Raw genomic sequence first — 8335 nt, forward strand, 5'->3', positions numbered from 1 at the left:
CTAAACAAACCAACCCTACACAAAGAAAAGAAATCTTGCCGCCTCATACCGTCTTCCTTTACTGCTGCTCAGTCACCCCTACTCGCCACGCAACACCCACCAGCCACCACCATCAAAACTTGCAAACTGGCGGTCTCCGTCCACCAGACAAGGGATCGTTCTTTTATACATTATTAAAACAAAAGCCATCCTCTTTGTGCAAGGGGTAGCTGCTGCCTGCTGCTAGTTGTGTTTCTGTGGTGAGGGAAGTTAGTAGAAAATTTTGGTTTTAGCCGTAAAATGGGCATCTTCGAACCGTTTAGAGCAATCGGATACATAACGAGCGGCGTTCCCTTCTCCGTTCAAAGACTAGGCACTGAAGCCTTCGTTACAGTTAGCGTAGGCAAAGCTTTTCAAGTTTACAACTGCGCCAAGCTTACTTTAGTCCTCGCCAGCCCTCAACTCCCTCACAAAATCCGTGCTTTAGCATCTTATCGTGACTTCACCTTCGTTGCCTTCGGAACCCACATTGCCGTCTTCAAGCGCGCCCACCAGGTAAGTTTGGTTTGGAGTTTTAACTTTAAACGGGCTTAATTTGTGAAGCCCAGCTAGGAAATATATGAATTTTGGTTTTGATTTTGATAGGTGGCGAGGTGGAGTGGGCATAGTGGGAAGGTGAATTCGTTGATGGTATTTGGGGATCATGTGATAAGTGTTGATGTTGAGGGTCATTTGTTTATTTGGGGGTTTAAAGGGGTGGCAGGGGATATTGTGCCGGTTGGGCATATAATGTTGGGGGAGAAGTGTACGCCCACTTGTGTAATGCATTCGGATACTTATTTGAACAAGGTTTTGATTGGGAGTCAGGAGGGGGGTTTGCAGCTTTGGAATGTGAGTACGAAGAAAATGCTGCATGAGTTTAAAGGGTGGGGTTCGTCGGTCAGTAGTTGTGTGTCATCGCCAGCATTGGATGTTGTTGCGGTTGGTTGTGCTGATGGGAAGATTCATGTGCATAATATTCGATATGATGAAGAGGTGGTTACGTTTTCGCATTCCACGCGCGGTGCTGTGACTGCATTGTCTTTCAGTACAGGTGAGTAAGTTATTTTTCTTTAGGTCGGTGATTTGTGTTAAGGAAATAAGGGTTACGTTGTTCTTATAATTCGAATCTAATTTAAAGATTTTTCTCTCTCTGTTTTTTTAGATGGGCAGTCACTTTTAGCTTCAGGAGGTTCTTCTGGTGTTATAAGCATTTGGAATCTGGAGAAAAGAAAACTACAATCAGTTGTAAGAGAGGCTCATGATAGTTCGATAATTTCATTGCACTTTTTGGCTAATGAGCCTGTGCTGATGAGTTCATCAGCAGACAACTCTATTAAGGTAAGAAGCATTTCAGCCTCTGCTTATGTTTTTAGATTTTGCTTTCTTAATAACGACTAAGTGATCAGTTGATATAAAATTAGTGCAGTTACACATTTCTTTCTTGTTACATTCAATTCAGGTTTTTGTTACTTTGATTATGAGGATTGTAAAAGTAAACGATACTACAATAAGTTCTCAGCTTTGCCATATGCTGAGAGTCTTTCTCGTGTTGATTTTAGAGAACGTTTTCATTAGAGTTTTTAGTCTCTATTTGACATGCTTCTACGTGTTTGCTTTGTTCAACACCAAATTCTGATGGACAAGTATTTGGTCACTTCAATTTTTGTTTGCATCACATAGGAATTGTGGGCTCTGTTTTCTTAAGAGCATGAGCTTAAAAAAATGTTGAAACTTGCCAATGATGGTATAGACTGAACAGAACAATGTGCAGCTTAATTTAAAGTGATTGAACAACTATACCTCAAGTCTCCACCTTTTGATGATACAAAGCATCCAAAAGAATCTCAAGAATGGAAGTAGAGATATATTATACAATTTGTATAGAATGGTCCTAAGGAAGAAACTCAAAAATTCGCAACAAAACAGATACCTAAAGCTATTGCATTGTATTGAATGTTCCCAATGATGACTGTTTCTTTACAGTGGACGATGAAATTTCTTGACCAGCATACTAAAATTTTTAGCTTTTGAATTCCAATCTTTGTTTTGTTTATCCTATGCTCAGACTATACTTTTTTCCCCTTGTAGATGTGGGTTTTTGATACAACTGATGGCGATCCTCGACTTTTACGCTTTAGAAGTGGACACAGTGCTCCTCCACTTTGCATAAGGTAATATGCTTTTCAATGTAACTTTAGGATTGAAATTCTTCTTGCCCAGTTTCTTCTTCAATGTAATTGAATATATGCCCTTTTTTACCAGTTAAAGATCTTATATGGTTCTTGTTCTCTAATCATAGTTATTTATCCTCCATTCCCCTTCCTTAGTTTTTGTGTTTATGAATATTAGATGGCTTCTCATCTAATTGAAAACTTTCTACCAACCTTGACTGTGATTTCTAACATTTAACTAGATATGATGTTGTATTCAGTAACTAACTCATGCCATAGCTTATTTTGAAATTCATGTGAAAACTTCCAGCATTTTCTTATGACATCCTCGTGTTCTGAAAATTATTCATCTACCACAGGTTCTATGCAAATGGGAGACACATTCTATCTGCTGGTCAGGATCGTGCCTTTCGTCTTTTCTCTGTCATACAGGTTTGATATTTTCCAATATTGAATTAAATTTTCATGTGCTTTATGAATGGTTTCATTCAACTGTGAAAGTTCTGTTATGCATTGGAAACCTTAGCTTATATAGCTATCTGATGTTTAATATGATTCAAGTAAATTACGTTGTCTGTATGAGCACCGAGTAGAAGAAAGGAGGTTTTATCTGATTACATGGAAACAATGGAAAAAAAATATATATGTAAAATTTACGTCGTCTTATAATTATGAAAAATATTTTTTTTGTAGTGATTTTATTTAAAGTTTTTGTCAATAGGTCAATATTGGACCAAAAATGAAATTCCATACAACCTTTGTTTCATTTTAGAATCCTTTTAACATTTTACATCCTGACTGAGTAAAAGAAATGAAGTGAAAAATGACTACCATCTTCTCCATAAACCCGGCTCCTGCTACACAGAAATTGCAATTATTGCACATTTGGATGGGCTAGTTCTATTTGTCTAATATTAGTATGGGAATGAGCCTCTCACACTCTCTTGCTAGGTTTATTGTGTTTGCTTCTGCTCAATTTCTGTTTTGACCCTTTTCCTATAAATATTTTTTAATTTCTTATTCAATTTTTACTCTGATCAGGACCAACAAAGTAGAGAGCTCTCTCAGCATCATGTATCCAAACGAGCCAAGAAACTTCGGGTGAAGGTATGATTGGGGGTAATGGTTGGCACTTTTCACTCTATTTTCACCCAATGTAAATGCTGCACCTGAATTTTTGTAAATATGGCTGCTAGCCTATTTTATATATACTCTATCATTCTTGTTCCTGGACACTAAACTGTAAGTGTATTGCATTATTCACATTCTTACATAAGAGGTGTTGGTTTGATGAAAATATCTAGCAGGTATAAGTTTTGGGTCTATGCCTATAAAAGCATTAAATTCCTTAATGTTTTTGAATATATTTTAATATGATGCACCCTACAAGTTTTTTTTTTTTAAATGATTCTTCTCGTTTTACTTCTGTGCATCTTGATTATAGATTAGGTTCTCATTTTACTCTGCAAAGTGCTATTCTACTTTGCAAGTAGAACACCGCTGATTTGGTTGCTTAAGATTCTTATTCACTTGATTTCCAGGAAGAAGAACTGAAATTGAAGCCTGTCATTGCCTTTGACTGTGGTGTGATCTTTCTCAGAGAGCTCTTCCAATGCTTAAATGTAGATGTTTCTTGCTCTAGGATTTGTGTTCTGAATGACTTGGTCATTTATTAATGCTATAGAGGAGGTGATTGTGCCTATATCCCTTTTTTCAACTACTTTCCTTCAAATCTTTTTACTCACTGCTTCAGTTCTCATCTGTTTTCTTTGTCTATGTTGTGGTGTACTTCTGAAATAACTGGTTTATCAGATTATTGCTATCACACTTCACATTTTCTGAATGATATTCATGCTTCCAAGTTGCCTGATGTGAAATTTCAATTATAGCTGAAATTCGGGAGCGGGATTGGTGCAACGTGGTAACTTGTCATATTGATACTGCACAAGCATATGTGTGGACGCTTCAAAATTTTGTCATTGGGGAGCATATCCTGAGACCATGCCCAGAAAAGCCAACACCTGTTAAGGTTAGAATTGCAATATACTACCCAAACCATTCATCTTTTTCTTTTTTAATCTTTTTTATTGTTTGTATGTGATGTGTTGAACCTTTTTCTTTCGTTAGCAAATGAGATGGATTCATCTTCTTATGAAATCATTGAAAATTTCCTATAGATCAGCTACTTAATTTCACATAAAGTTTTAAGATGTAAATCCTGTTTCAGGGTGAAGGAAATCATTTTGATCTTGACAAATCAACAGGATTTTTTTCAACTTAGAAAAAAAGAAACCTGGATTTTCATATTTTCATTATTTTTTGTTACTGAGCAATTGGAACAGGATTGAAGGGAAGTCAAGAACGCCTCATCTTTTAGGAATGACAGATGGTTTTGGTTCATGACTGTATTATTATCAGGCATGCACCATTAGTGCATGTGGCAACTATCCTAGGAACGGCAGGTGGTTGGATAGAGCGATTCAACCTTCAATCAGGAATTAGCCGAGGAAGTTACTTGGATGTTTCAGAGAGAGGAAGTCATGCCCATGAGGGGGAGGTGGTTGGAGTTGCTTGTGATTCCACAAATACCCTAATGATAAGTGCAGGATAACACGGAGATGTAAAGGTCAGTGTTCCTTACTATTATGCAAGCTCTTTTATTTTATATTTAGCATTTGAAATTATCACATATGTTATATCCTCTCTAGTGTATAGCTGTTGTTGCACGTTGTGGCTTGTTTGTTGTCTGTAAATGTTTTGTAGGTATCATGTGTCAGGATAGATGTTCTTCTATTTACTTGCCTGCCTTATAGTGCTAGAAAAGATACAAATGAATATTGCTTAGGTTCCATCTAAGTTTTGTTGGAATTTTCATTCCTTGAAAGGGTTGGCTGTGCAGGTTTAGGATTTCAAGGGACGTGCATTAAAATCAAGATGGGAAGTTGGTTGTTCTCTGGTTAAGATTGTTTATCATCGTCTTAATGGTAGTGGTCTCCTTCTGCTGAAAGATTGCAGTTATATACTCCCACACACATATTATTTTATTGCTCCTTGGATCATCTTCTAATGACATTGGTTTGACATGATTTCCAGGTCTGTTGGCTACTGTCGCAGATGATTTGGTTATCCGTTTATTTGATGCCATTGCACTGAGAATGGTTCGTAAATTTGAAGGTCATACTGATCGAATTACAGATTTATGTTTTAGTGAGGATGGGAAATGGCTTTTGTCATCCAGTATGGATGGAACTCTTAGAATTTGGGATGTCATCTTAGCAAGGCAAATAGATGCAGTTCATGTTGAGGTGTCTGTGACAGCATTGTCTTTGTCACCAAATATGGATGTGCTGGCAACTACCCATGTTGATCAAAACGGGGTCTATTTGTGGTACATTCTCAATTGCATGTCTGAAGTTTGGTTTTATGATTTTATTGGCAATTAGTTGGGATACTACTCTATTTAAGGCTCTAGGATGCTCTGTATGGATTTTGTTTCTGAAAGTGGTCTTGAGAAAACTGATTGAAGGAGATGCACTTTTGTATTTAAATAGAAATCAAATATTTAATTGAGATCTTGAAAGTGTTCAGCTGCAATATTTTGTACTTGTACCAAGTAATTTTTTGTTTAATTTTTTTTTTCATCGAGGCTGATATTTGTAAACTTTTCAGGGTTAATCAGTCAATGTTCTCCGGAGCTTCAAGGATTGATGCTTATGCTAGTGGGAAAGAAGTTGTGAATGTAAAATTGCCATCTTTAATTGCAGTTGAAGGTTCAAATGCTGAGAATGAGGATACTGACAAGTCCGTTGTGAAACACTCAGTATCCAAAGAAGCTTCTACTTTTCCAGCTTTCAGTCAGCAAATTCCAGTTCTTGTTACTCTCTCCCTGTTGCCTAAAAGCCAATGGCAGAGTTTGATCAACTTAGATATTATAAAGGTTTATTCCCCCTCTATCATAATGTTCCTCTAATGTTGTCATGTGTTATGGCATGCTGAAGTTTCTATTTATCTAATCTTCTCTGCACAACTTCTATTTGTTTTTCTTTTCTTTTAAGTTTGATTTTCCCTCTAAATCAATGATCCACAGGTACGCAATAAACCAATTGAGCCTCCAAAGAAGCCCGAGAAGACTCCTTTCTTCCTGCCTTCAATTCCATCTCTATCTGGAGAAATATTATTTAAGCCCAGTGAGCCAGTGGATGGGGATGATAGTAAACCTGATGAAACGGAGAGTGATAGGAGAAAACTTGACATTCCACCAACTCAATTTTTGGAACTTCTTCAGTCTTCTTCAGAGATGAAAAATTGTGAGCATTCTAGTCCTCCTTACAGTTGCACTATACTATCTCAAGTGTTATCATTGATGAGCCAGCTGAAAGCTCTTTGATGATTTATGCATGCTGGATAGCCTGGTAACGTTTTAATTGTGTACAAATTTTGCAGTTTCAGCATTCACTGAATATATCAAAGGTCTATCTCCTTCAAATTTGGATATGGAACTTAGAATGTTTCAGATAATAGATGATTATCAGGAAGAACTTGAAACGAGACCTGAGTTTATTTCAATCGAGCTGCTGCTAGACTATTTTATTCATGAGATATCCAGCAGAAACAATTTTGAGTTTGTACAGGCTGTCATAAGATTATTTTTGAAGGTATGGATTCATCATTGTTCATTTCTCTGCACATTTTCGGGCAATATTTTTACCCATTTTTTCTTTTCCATTGGTTAGAGATAATATCGAGTTGTCACTGAAGAGCACAAAATCTAGAACTATTGAGTTTGTTTTTCCACTCTTGTACTAAACTGAAGAAAATAAGCATATAAGCATAGGGAAAAAATTGGGTTATCTCCCAATATTTGCTGGCAATTCTCCGAGAACGTTGAGAATATTGTTTAACATCTTGCATATTCTTCTGTTCAGATTCATGGCGAAACAATTAGGTGCAATCTAAAATTACAGGACAAGGCAAGGAAGCTTTTAGAGACTCAATGTTCAGTTTGGCAGGGGGTAGATAAATTGTTCCAAAGTGCTCGATGCATGGTCACTTTCCTTAGCAATTCACAGTTCTAACTGTACTACCGCAGTATCAGCTTTCGTCATCTGTGATGTTAACAATTTTGTAGTCAAAAGTTATTTACAGTTTTTTTTTTCCCCTTTAACTGTAAATCTGCTGTCCTGGCACACTCTAAATGCCGTCAGGGTCCATAACTTTCTTTCCCTTGATATGTTGTAATGTTGGATGGGAAAGCATCATTGTTTTGTATTCTTCTCAGGCAGCAGAATATTGCCAAGAAAGGACTCCCTCTATATCCAATATTTGTCCCATGATCCGGGACTTCCTTAACTTGACCATAAGTTCAACTTCCCATTGTCTTCAATATTCACTCAATAGAACAAGTATTATAACATTCCATAAGTATTATGAATAATAGAACAATTAAATTAGTTACAACATAACTCAAGATGCATGTTCATTTCCAAAATATAAAAGTATCTCTAAAGAGGAGTACAACAAAATTATAAACATGCTAAAAAAAACATTTACTTAAAATATATCACCCATGAATAAGTTAGATAGGTAAATATATTTTTGGATACAAAATTATGTTACAAAACAAAATATTTATTCTTCCAAACAAATCATTTGATTAGATAAAAAAATATAATGTGCGGAGAAACTCATTAACACGTTGCACAAATATTTTAATATATCTACTGAGTCAAATACATGGAGTCTTGGGGTGCATGGATTGCGCTTGTAATTTGTGGAGAACCACATGCTTAACTGCGTTAATTTTTAACTCTACTTTATGCTACGAGATTTCTAAAATAGCTCGCCATTCCATTGATAGCATACGTATTCTTTTGACTCACCAATATTACAAGTCATACAAGGGCCTTCTGGAAGTATTCGCCAAGTACAATCACCACAGCGATGAGAATCCCTTTCAGCAATGAAAATATCAAACCAATGGAGTTTACCTGACAATGTCATGCCGCAATAGAATTGTGTAGTTCCCCAAATATTGGAACAAAAATCCATTGTATAATAACCATCAAAAGGGACTACGTACATGCACGCCAAGGTCGTCGATCATCTCTCGATTTGCATTGGACGGTAAGGTCCAAGCCTGAACC

The 8335-nt window shown here is 36.5% G+C and overlaps 1 pseudogene; it reads left to right on the top strand.

Moving 5' to 3' along the window:
- On the top strand, positions 1-7541 carry LOC18107866 (U3 small nucleolar RNA-associated protein 21 homolog; annotated as a pseudogene).
- Positions 7542-8335: the final 794 nt, after the last annotated feature.

Source organism: Populus trichocarpa, chromosome 18 (genome assembly GCF_000002775.5).
Source record: "Populus trichocarpa isolate Nisqually-1 chromosome 18, P.trichocarpa_v4.1, whole genome shotgun sequence".
Classification (NCBI taxonomy): domain Eukaryota; kingdom Viridiplantae; phylum Streptophyta; class Magnoliopsida; order Malpighiales; family Salicaceae; genus Populus; species Populus trichocarpa.